Source organism: Sminthopsis crassicaudata, chromosome 1 (genome assembly GCF_048593235.1).
Source record: "Sminthopsis crassicaudata isolate SCR6 chromosome 1, ASM4859323v1, whole genome shotgun sequence".
NCBI classification, from domain to species: domain Eukaryota; kingdom Metazoa; phylum Chordata; class Mammalia; order Dasyuromorphia; family Dasyuridae; genus Sminthopsis; species Sminthopsis crassicaudata.
In genome coordinates, this window is record NC_133617.1 from 184,673,905 (window position 1) to 184,686,695 (window position 12,791).

The 12,791-nt window shown below is 35.3% G+C and overlaps 1 long non-coding RNA gene across 6 annotated transcripts in view; it reads right to left on the reverse strand.

Annotated features, from left to right (window-relative positions):
- Positions 1-253: 253 nt before the first annotated feature.
- The window catches only part of LOC141545511 (uncharacterized), a 34,543-nt gene continuing 22,005 nt past the window's right edge, over positions 254-12,791 (reverse strand). For 4 of the 6 annotated variants that reach the window (XR_012483043.1, XR_012483051.1, XR_012483054.1 and 1 more), the window contains one exon: positions 254-6,338. This is a non-coding gene — a long non-coding RNA (uncharacterized LOC141545511). The remainder of the gene's footprint in view (positions 6,339-12,791) is intronic. The other 2 variants (XR_012483048.1, XR_012483047.1) reach the window with 2 other exon arrangements.

Here is a 12,791-nt window from a genome sequence, read left to right on the forward strand (position 1 = left end):
CTGAGGAACTGGAAAACCAGTAACAAGCCTAGAGAACAGAGCAGTGAGATGTTAACTAAAAAGACAAAATACTGTATATACACTGGCAGATGCAGTTACTATAACAGATAATTTTGTTTTGACTGTTTTCCTATAAAAATGGAAGATTTAGTTTGGGGATAGTGGGTGTTAGTGTGCCAGTACTGAAAGGACAAACATGTAGACAAATAACAACAATAAAATATATCAAAATAATGACCAATGTGACTTTTCAATAAAATGAGATTATTTTATTTTAATTTTTAAAATTAATTTTTATAATTATAACATTTTCTTTGACAGTACATATGCATAAGTAATTTTTTTTACAACATTATCCATTGAACTCCCTTCTGTTCCGAATTTTCCCCTCCTTCCCTCCACCCCCTCCCCTAGATGGCAGGCATTCCCATACATATTAAATATTTTATAGTATATCCTAGGTACAATATATATGTGCAGAACCGAATTTTGTTGTTGTTGTTGCAAAGGAAGAATTGTATTCGGAAGCTAAAAATAATCTGGGAAGAAAAACAAAACAAAACAAAACAAAACAAAACAGTGCTCACAGTTTATACTAAAATGAGATAATTTTAAATATTAAAAATGCTTTCCTTCAAGAGGTAATAGCTAATTTTCAGAGCTATTAAATAACTGGATAATAGTTACTGTCGTCTTGCAAATACTCTCTGACAATTGCAAGCAGGGAAACCCACAGGTACTAATCTTTGAAAATGACTATTGCTTTAAGTTTCTTTGTTGTGTAAGGATATCCAAACTCTGAAGAGTAAAGAGTGATTTTTATACTGAACTAAATCTTACTCAGATGCTTTACTGAGGGAGGTGACCTTGAGTGCTAGAATTCTGTCAGTGGAGTGCAAGCCCTAACAAGGTCCTACCAAACTGGAAAAGTTTTGAGTAAGACTTAAGTGATAGACTGTGTTATTGTTACAGGGCCAGCCTCCATAATTTCAGAGATCATTATTAACAGAAGATTGGGCACCAGATAATGAATTTTTAAAAATCACAGCAACTCATGAAATTATCTACTAAGATATAAAAAGGTATTAGTAGAGGAGTACCCCCAGAAGTGAAATCCTGCATCTTTGAAAACAAATATTGAAGTAGCCCTCCTGAGGTGTTGAAGTACCTCCTAAAGAATGTTTCTGATGACTATACTTCTTCAAAAACATTTTATTTTATTTTTCAACTAATACATATTTATTTTTTCTCTCACCTCTCGCAATTAAAAAACTTTCCTAATAAATATGCATTAATGACTGTATTTCAGTAGGATGTAAGCAACTTGAAAGCAAAGGTTGTTTTATTTTTGCCTTTGATCCCTATATCTAGTACATTGCCTGATTCATATAGGAGCTTGATAAGTGCTTTCTGAATGGCATGGAATGACTTCCAGTGTCTTGAGACTGTTTGCCAACACTGTATTTCTGTTGTTCATCATCTTATAATCTTCATTTCTTGTTTCTCCTTTCACTTACCATTACCACGTTCCTCTTGTGCTTGTCATTCATATCTTATCTAATGTGATAAGTCTTGGAAAAGACAAAGAGGAGTTTTCAGTTCACAGTCAAAATCTGTTATTTACTTTCAAAGTGGTTCATAAATATGAAAAGTTGCACATCACTGCATGATAGAAAAAGAAAATATGCAAGGTTTTACAGAGTCATGTTTAAAGGAGACAATAAGGCCTTTCCCAGACTAACACCCCCCCCATGTATACAATATATACACATTCATATAAATTACTTTTATTTGCATTATTTTCAAAAGAAATTATTATTTCTCATAGCAGGAAAAATCTATAAAGTGTTCCTAACAATTTTTTCCTATACTTTTGGACTATAGGCTAAAGGGAACACTTGTGAAGAGCCTTCATTTATGAAGGCGTTTACCCTGGCCTGGAAGAATTTCATTCTGTTTGACCTTCAGGGCCCTGCATAAACACTACCTTCTTTATAAATGAGTTTTCTCTGTGGCAAGGGTATTCTAAAGGTAGCTGCTTTGTAAAGTGACCTTCAATGCAAACTGCTTCTGTTATCAAATATTTCTTAGACTATGGAGAGAAACAAGAGTGTCCAAAATGATTCAGTGTTATCAGTAAAAAAACAAACAAACACATGTATAATCTAGTTTAGGGAATCTTTAGGAAAATGAAAATATGTATTTGAGATTAAAAATAAATATAATTAAATTAAATTAAGGAAGGACCACTTCTATTGCCCAAGAAGTTGACACTGACTCCACTTGGAATCATTGCTGGATTAAAAACAAAAACTGAAATAAATGCAATGCCAATATGTCTTAGTGACAACAGAAACAAGCTTTGGCCAGGTCTGTGCATAGTTGGAGGATGAAGAAAATAAGTTTTGAAAAGCAATGGGCATTGCTGATTATAGATTTTTATTAGGAACAGATGTTGAGTTCTGGATTTCTGTGTCAGACAAAGCATTATTAAAACAAGTCAGCTAAGTTAAGTACCGTAATACCTGCTTTTTTTGGAAGAGATAGAGAGAGGGAGAGGGAGAGGGAGAAGGAGAAGGAGATGGTAACAAATTTGTTTCATTATTATTTCCTTTTATAAAGTTCTAGGACATTTAAGAAAGAAAAACAACCCAAGTTATTTTGTATATACTTGCTGAATAAAGTAGATAGTGTACTTTGAAATAAAATATGAGAGATCTTTTTGGTTTTGAAGATATCTATGAAAACAGTATCTCCTGGTAAGCTGAAGTTTCCTATCTCTAAAGGCTAAATTGATTTATGGCTTTTTGTTGTTAGGTCATTTTTTCATTCACATCCAACTCTTCATAATCCCATTTGAGGTTTTCTTGGAAGAGATACTGAAGTGTTTTGTTATTACCTTTTCCAGCTTATTTTACAGATGAGGAAATTGAGGCAAAGAGAATTAACTTTGATTCTTTGCCTCAGTTTCCTCATCTGTAAAATGCTCTAACATACTGTACCACCTAAGTACTCATGACTTATAGTTATATATACCCTTTTAAACATTATCTCCCTTTTGAATATGTTCTGTGTAGTTGAGAAGGTACTTCTTGCTGCTCTATGGATCATGGACTTGAGTTTGGAATGGGGAATTTTTTATGGTGATATACCTATATTATCTCATTTGCTTCCTACCTCATCCCCAGAATTTAATTCTGGTCTTGATTTTCTATAGCTATTTGTGCTAAGAGGGAAGAGTCAATGGAACAGTAAACATTTTATAAAAACAGAAATGAGACTACAGTCTCTTTTCTGTCCCTCAGAGTGGTTTCAAACTCAGATCTCATCAAACTTATGACTTTAGAAGTAAAAACATGGTCTTTGTGTTGCTTTTGCAGCAAGAAGATACACGTGGACAGCTCCGATAAAACTGCAGGCCAGGAGTAAACAAGACTCATCTTCCTGAGTTCAAATTTGATCTCAGATACTTCCAAGCTGGGTGATTCTGGGCAAAGCACTTTTGCCTTTGTCCCCTCATCTTTTAAATTAGCTGGAAAAGGAAATGGCAAACCACTCCATCATCTTTGCCAAGAAAACCCCAAATGGGCTCACAAAGAGTCAGACACAACTGAAAAATAAAAAATAAAAAATAAAAAAAAAGAACAACTGATATACCTAGTTCTGAAGACTTCACTGAAAGATTGCCTAAAATTAGGATCTCCTTTATGCAGTTAGGAGGAACAGTGGGCCTTCAATTAAGAATTCTTGAGTTCAAATGCAACCTTAGACACTTACTAACTCTGTGACCTTGGGCAAGATTTATTTGCCTCAGTTTTCTCAATTGGAAAATGGGGGATAATAATAGCACCTAGATCCCAGGATTGATGTAAGAATCAAGTGAGATATTTGTAATGTGCTTGTACAGTGTCTGGCAACCATCAAACCTTTAAGAAATGCTTGTTTCCAACCTCCTGAATTTTCCCTGGTCATCTACATCTACTGATATGGTCTGCAATTTGTCATTTCTAAATTGCTCCAGTCATGCAGGTCTCCAGTCCCTGTCACCCTGTAGTGGCTTTGCTCCCCATCTTGATTATTTCTCTCCCTCACTCAATGATATCATGGCATCATCTCCCTGATGTTACGGTCCTCTTCCAGAACGAAGGACAAATAACAATCTTCTGGTGGAGAAAAAAAAGCCAAATCAGAACAAAACCCTTTTCCTTAACCCAAAGGCTCTCTCCAGTTTTTATGAGAAAACTCCCTATATTTGCAAAGGCCAGTTTTGGAGTTGGTGGGAAAACTCCTTTTCCAGTGCTTCCCATAACCCTCTCTCCATCCCCATGTGAAGTAGGGAGAGATGCAAATAGGATAACCTTGAATGCCAAAGATTTGCTAGTTAAATAGATTAATGCCAAATTATACATTATGTCCTTTTCCTAGATCAACAAATGTATTTCAAGATTTGTTAAGCTGAGAAACTTAAGGAAGAGATTTTTGTTAACTAGAAATCTCAAGAAAGGTATAAGAATAAAGGGAAAAGAGACCCAGATTTGGAGTCAGATAATATTGGAACGAATCCTTGCTCTCTGATTTACTATGATGTGTGAGACCTTGGCCAGTCATATTATTTCTCTGGGTCTCAATTCCTCATTTATAAAATGATGTGAGGATGGGAGGAATGTGTATATGAATTTACATGGCTCCTCAGGTCTCTTTCACCTTTAAACTATGATTCTATGATGAAACTGTGTTTCTCATTGCACTTACCACAGAAAATGTTAAGAAAAAGCTTGTTGCTTTTGGTCCTTCATGTTTGAAGAGGACCAATGACATCATGAGATGACTTATCTGGGAATTGGATTTAAGTGAGACAGAATTGCATAAAATAAGAAAGAATATAAAATAGAATTGATTAGATCTTAATCAGAGAACAAATCTTATGAAGTTTGGATTTGATTGGGAACCATCCTTTCCCATCAAATGCTGATAGAATTCAGGAAATAGATTTTTTTTCCTTTGGTCTAATGATTCTTCCCCTGTTAAAATGCAAAATCCTCTAGAGAGTGAAATACTGAGCCAAATCAATCATTTAAACCTTAATGTGAATGAGTTTATTTGACTCTCTAGTGCAAGAGGTTTTGAGAGATTGAGAGAAGAATGCAGATAATATAGCAAGAGACAGAAGAGTATGGGCCTAAAAGGGGCTCTAAGACCCTATGCCAAATTCTTGACTAACAGCTTCCTTTTTCCTTGAAATAGAAAATTTCCTTAATTCATTTAAAAGAATAAAACACTCCCAACACTACCTCCAAAAACAACAACAACAAAGAGGTGATTCTTTTCTGTGAAAACCACAGGAGAGTGGATGGCTTCACTAGTGGGAAAGAAGCAAATTAAGAGGGGGTTGCAAATTAAGATGGACTTACTCAATGAATTCCTGCAACCCAGGAGGACTTCTCTTAATTTATTTTTGCTTTTGAGCCTGAGGCCTGCTTTTTCTCCTATTGTATCACCTTGCAGATCAGGGAATTCCTGACTTACTTTATATGTATTCTTCAGGCTATGTCCCTGAATGCAAAAAAAAATGATAGGTATATATATATGTAAGTGCAAAAAAAAAAGTTAAGCCTCCAAGAGGGTTGCTTACTACTTCTGAATATCATTTTCCTCTTTTCAAAGCAAATTTTCATTGCCTCAAACACGAAATGTTTATATATTTGTGTGTGTGTATGTAAAGGGACAGTTACAAAATGCCAGAGGACTTGTCTGCTAGAGAATTAGGAGCAAATATATTTCTTTCTTTTCTGTTCTGCCTGGAAGGAGCTGTACTTTTCCAAAGGGATTTTCATGTTAAATCCTTAACTCTACAGGTTAGCCCTAAGCAAGTGCCAAATAAACAGCTGCACAGCCCAGGGACTCTAAGCTTGGGGGAACCCTCCTTTCTTTGTACCTTTGCCAGCACACACATCTGGGGTTTCACCTAGCTGCCTAGCCAGTGCAAGCCCAATCCCTACCATGTGACCCAATCCTCACTACACCTGCTCCTTGGCTGTGCAGAATGCCCCATCCCCAGATGGCCTAAATGCAGCCTAGTGAGATCTGAACAAGGCCTACTTGTATTCCTATTTAATAAAGCCAACTCTTATTCATTTAAGGCAAACTATGCAGGATTAAACCTTATGGAAGATTAATTTTGGCCCATAATTAATCATCTGGGTGATCTGAGGTCGAAACTGATCCTCTTCTAACTTGGCTCTTGAAATGTGTCTCCAACAGTAGAACCAAAGCTTCTGTTTCTGGGCCAGGGCACTGTAGAGTCTCCGTGGGCTCAGCCCCTGCCTGCTTCTCCCTGTCTGGGCAGGAAACAACAAATGGGCCTTTGTGATAGTGAATGCAATTTCATTGGTCAAAATGAATGCAGAACAGCATGATACCTCACCTCGGTGGGCAGCGCATGATGCAAAAGAAATGGAATAAAAAAGTAAAATGGAAAACAGAGGAAATACCATATTATGGTACTTTCCTAAAATAAGTTTTCTTCACTTCTATTTGTGTTCGTCTCAACTTGGGTGTTGCTTTTAACACTGGGTTCATGTTAACTGTACAGTGCTGGGAGCTAGAATCACTCCAAGAAAAGTGATAACAAATGTAGATAATACTTGCATGGTCAGTTCTTCAAGGGATAACAATAGCTTGCACTGACCTAAGTCTTTAAAGTTATAAAGCACGATTCTTACATTATTTCATTTAATCTGAAAGACAACCTTCAGGACAGGTAGTAGGGAAGAAATTTGTGCAAATGTTCTTAACAACAGTTCACATTTATATAGGACTTCAATATTTATATAGGACTTCAACACATAAATAGGGTATTTCAAAAAGTCTTAATACTTTAATAGCTTAAAACTGAATAAGACTTTTGGATCACTGTGTATTATCTTATTTGATCAAGAAAGTGAGGTTAGAAAAGATACAACTCTGGTCTAAGTTACAAAATTAAGAAGTAGCAGAGTCTGGATTTATACATAAACTGTTCAACTCCGAGTCCAGTTCATTTTTTTAGTGCTCCAGATTAAAAACACACCAATAATACAATCATAGTATCTGCTCTGTTTTTCCTTCACTTTGTTAAAGTATAGGTTCTGATTAATGCATGCTCACTACTGTATTAATGTTTTACATCAAAGGTTTCAGATTCCAGGGATAACACCCCCAAATGAAACCTGAGCCAGATTGAAATGTTTGACAAAATAAATAAAAAATACAATAAAACATAGATAACATTGCATTTTAAAACTAAGTCAACATACTCCCCACAAGGAGTATGTACTGATTAGTCTGATTCTCTCCTCCCCCTCTTCAATTTGACACTATTATTTTACATGATTTGAAATAATAATAATAATAGCTAACATTGATTTAGTGCTTACTATGTGCCGGCTACTTTGCAATTATTATTCCTTTTATGCTCACAACAACCCTAGGGGTATTATGCCCATTTTACAGGTAAGGAAATTGAGGCAAACAGGTGAAGTGACTTTGCTCAAGGTCACCTTGCTTACAGTGTCTGAGGTTGGATTTGAAATATTGAGTTCTACTGACCTACCCAAGAGTGGAGCAGCAGGAATGTTTTACATCAGTGTCCTTGTCTATTATTTATATATCTTTGAACATAATATCTAGTTACAAAGTTAGATTTCAATAATAGAAAGAGATTTTAGAGATCACCAGTTGTAGCAGATATAAAATAGCCTTATTATCACCCTTACTTCTATGTGTTCAGTTGTTCTTCAGTGGTGTCCAACTCTCTGTCATCCCATCTGAGGTTTGCTTGGCAGAGATACTGGAGTGGTTTGCTATTTATTTCCTTCTCCAGAGCATTTTATAGATGAGGAAACTGAGACAAACAGGGTTACATGACTTGTCTAGGGTTATACAGCTGATGTCTGAGATCTGAACTCATGAAGATGAGACTTTCTGACTCCAGAATCAGCATTCTATCTCTTGTACCACTTAGCTGCCCCCACTTCCATATAGTGCAGAATTTTATGTGTGTGTGTGTATTCTATATATACACAATATATATACATATACACTATATATATATACATATACACTATATATATATACATATACACTATATATATATATACATATACAATATATATATACATATACAGTATATATATATATACACAGTATATATATATATATACACAGTATATATATATACACAGTATATATATATATATATGTTCTAGAGTTAGCTAGAATTTGAAAACTAATTGTTCTCCAGTTCAACAAGGGAAAGCAATAAATTAAGCCAGAAAATACTTAAACCAAACAAACACCAGGCATCTTTTTAGCTCCCTTTTGTGTTTGGCTTCCTCTATTAGACTATAAGTTCTTTACAGGCAGGAGCTGCATTTCATATTTATGTCCCTAGAGAGGGGCACGTGGTAGGCATTTAATACATATATATTAATTCTTCATATTTTTTGCATATAGGATATGGCTCTTCAAAGATGAGGAATAAGTTTCCCCCCAATATTTCAGTATTTCAAAGAATAGATCATTAATGATAGCATATCCTCTAAAAGGGCTAAACTGAAATCATGCATGCTTTTTTATTGGTGTTTTATTTATATCTATTTATAAATCTACTATAAACCCACGCAAAATGATCCTTTCTTTAGAAATTAATATTAGGTTGCTATCAATGCAGTCTGAGTTATCATCCTAATCCTTCTATACATCTATATATCCTTCATTTGCAGGACTGACCCATCAACTTTTCCATAATAATAATCGCTTTATAAATATTATCTCATTTGATCCTCACAACAATTCTGAAAGCTAGGTACTATTATTAGCTCCACTTTATAGAAGAGAAAACTGAGGCAAACAGAGGTAAAGGGCCTTGCTTCCTACAGCTACTAAGAATGTGAAGCTATACTTGAACTCAGATCTTTTTGACTCTAGGCCCTGGATTCCATCCTACCTAGTTTTGCTACATTTCCTTAAGGATATGTTTTCTATTACTTTAGTTATACAATTAGTCATTGGTAATGTGCAGCTTAAATATGTCCACAAGGCATTTTGGGGGGAGTAACCTACAATTTTGATTCTTTGGAGACTGAGAGCATTTTATAAATTGAAAACATATAACTCATAAGATAAATACTGCTATTAAATATAGGGATTTTTGGTTTTATGGAGAGAAACTTGGGGTCATTGAAAGTTCTCTGTAATTTCCCACATGTAATCCATACCATTCTTTGCCACCTGTCCATTTTGGGCCAGTTTTGGTGTCCATGTGCAGGGGATGTTCATCATATATGTACTGGTGGACTCACATAATGGAGTTTCCATTCAGCTGCAAGATTATCTGTACAACAGGCATTAGAAAACATATGATGTGCCCTGTGTAAATAAAGATGATTACAGCCTAGAAATAGGCAGTTTTCCTACTGGCAGACTTTGTAAAGAACAATATTGGCAGAGAAGAAAAAAAGCACTGAGCCTGAAACCATAAGTCCACAAGGCACTTCTCTAACAAATGCCCTCAAAGTTATTTCATTTCATTCTGAATCCCATACGGCTTATCCCCACATACACCAGTTTGTGAGCTCTGTTCTTTTCCTTGGCTACAGGCTGTGCCCTAACCCTAATCCCAACCAGCTGTCTCATGAATGCATGCCTTTGTCACAAGAAGGACCAGGGGAGAGAATGTGGATGGATTAATACAAATCTATCACCACTACCAGAAAAGCAACACAGAATCCATACCCTATTTATTGGTGGGTCAGTAATGCCATTATTTTATATGAAGAATGAATAATAAGTAAAGATAAGTAGGTTTTTCAACTGGCTAGAAAAGATCCCAAAATTGTATATTCTATATGCTCCACTGTGTCTAGGCAAACTGCCTCTAAATCAACCAGGGCAGATGGTTCTCTGTATAACAATGATATCCAATAAAGAAGATTTTACCACCTCCCATAGTAATCTGTTCCACTGATGAATATGAGTGAAATCTCACGTCTGACCCAAATCTCTCCTAGTGCAATTTAAGCTCATTTCTTAAAGCTCTGTCCTAAGTGCAACTGAACAGCAGTTGGTCATCATCGACCTCCCTTAAAGTAATCTTTCTATATTCATCCGAAGACCACTATTAAGAACCTCATCATATTTCCATTAATTATTATCAACAAGAGTATTTTTGAATCATTTGTGAATTCCATTTTCCAAGCCCTTAACAATCTGTCCCCTAGGTTTCTGATTTTCTTCCAAATTAAAATTCTCCTTCCTCACTCCCCACGACATTGGCCTCCTTACCATTCACCAAGACATTTCATCTCTCAGTTTTGAGAATTTTCATTGGCTGTCTCCTATGCTTAAAATTCTCTTTCTCCTCATTTCTACTTTTTGGTTTCACTCACTTTTGCTAACTTTCTTTAATACCTAGACGAAATTCCATTTTGTTTCCAGTAGTTTTCACAGTACTGAGCACACAGCAGGTACTCAACAAATCTCTACTGACTGAGTTTAATTGCCTTTTTCTGGATTTTGTAATATGTGCATATATGTAATACATAATACATGTAACATGTAATATGTATGCATTATAAACATAATATACACAAATTATCTTACATATAATTTGGAGAAGTTATATGTAAATTATATTTTTATAAAATGCATATATATATATATAAGCTTTTATTTGAACATATAAAGTATATGTTCAAGTAAAGTATATAAAAGCTTATATGTTTATATATAGCAATACACACTGCATTATTTACTTTTAATCTTTCCCTGTCTACTAATTCTTTCCCTAATGACTTCAAACATGTCATATCTCCTCCAATCTCAAAAAAATCCCTATTGCATCCATCTATACTCATCAACTATTGTCCCATATTTCATTTGCCTTTTGTGATTAAATTAGAAAAGGCCTTAAACAACAGATGCTCCCATTTCTCTCCTTTCACTTTTGTCTGAACTCTTTACAATCTGGCTTCTGACTTCATCATTCCACCAAAACTTTGATCTCCAAAGTTAGCAGTGACTTTTTACCACTGGTTTTTACTCAATTTTTATTTTCCTTGGAATCACCCTCTCTGCAGCCTTTGACACTGTTGATGATTTTCTTTTTTCTTTTTCTGGTAGAATATTTTGCTTTACATATTGTTTTTTTCTCTCCAATTTTTTATTAATTTTTATAATTATAACATTTTTTTGACAGTACATATGCATAGGTAATTTTTTTTTTTGCTACAACATTGTCCCTTGTACTCCCTTCTGTTCCGAATTTTTCCCCTCCTTCCCTCCACTTCCTCCCCTAGATGGCAGGCATTCCCATACATATTAAATATCTTATAGTATATCCTAGGTACAATATATATGTGCAGAACCGAATTTTGTTGTTGTTGTTGCAAAGGAAGAATTGTATTCGGAAGGTAAAAATAATCTGGGAAGAAAAACAAAAAAAATGCTCACAGTTTATACTCATTTCCCAGTGTTCCTTTTCTGGGTGTAGCTGATTCTGTCCATCATTGATCAATTGGAATTGGATTAGATCTTCTCTATGTTGAAGATATCCACTTCCATCAAAATACATCCTCATACAATATCATTGTTGAAGTGTATAATGATCTCCTAGTTCTGCTCATTTCACTCAGCATCAGTTGATGTAAGTCTCTCCAAGCCTCTCTGTATTCCTCCTGTTGGTCATTTCTTACATAACAATAATATTCCATAACATTCATATACCATAATTTACCCAACCATTCTCCAATTGATGGGCATCCATTCATTTTCCAGTTTCTAGCCACTACAAAAAGGGCTGCCACAAACATTTTGGCACATACAGGTCTCTTTCCCTTCTTTAGTATTTCCTTGGGATATAAGCCCAGTAGTAGCACTGCTGGATCAAAGGGTATGCACATTTTGATAACTTTTTGGGCATAGTGCCAGATTGCTCTCCAGAATGGTTGGATTCTTTCACAACTCCACCAACAATGCATCAGTGTCCCAGTTTTCCCACAGCCCCTCCAACATTAATCATTATTTGTTCCTGTCATCTTAGCCAATCTGACATGTGTGTAATGATATCTCAGAGTTGTCTTAATTTGCATTTCTCTGATCAATAGTGATTTGGAACACTCTTTCATATGAGTGGAAATAGTTTAAATTTCATCATCTGAAAATTGTCTGTTCATATCCTTTGATCATTTATCAATTGGAGAATGGCTTGATTTCTTATAAATTAAAGTAAATTCTCTGTATATTTTGGAGATGAGGCCTTTATTAGAACCTTTACCTGTAAAAATGTTTTCCCAATTTGTTACTTCCCTTCTAATCTTGTTTGCATTAGTTTTGTTTGTGCAGAAATTTTTTAATTTGGTGTAATCGATGATTTTTTTTTGATGGTACTTTTCTACCATTGTCTTAATTCTCCCTCTACCTAACAGACTGCCCTTTCTCAGTCTTCTTTGCTAGATGCTCCTCCACATCTCGCCCTCTCACTATAGATGTCCCACAGGGTTTTCTGTCCTGTGTCTCTTCTCTTCTCCCTCTATACTACTTCTCAGGGTGGTCTCATCAGCTTTCATAGACTTATTTACCATTCCCATACTGCTGATTTGAAAATCTATTCTGCCCTAACTCTTGGTTGACCTTCAATCTTGAATCTCCAATTACCTAGAAGATATCTCCAATTGGATGTCAACATGTCCAAAATTTTCTCCCAACAGGCTCCCTCCCAATCTCCTAAATTCCTAAATTTGGTTGGTGGTTCC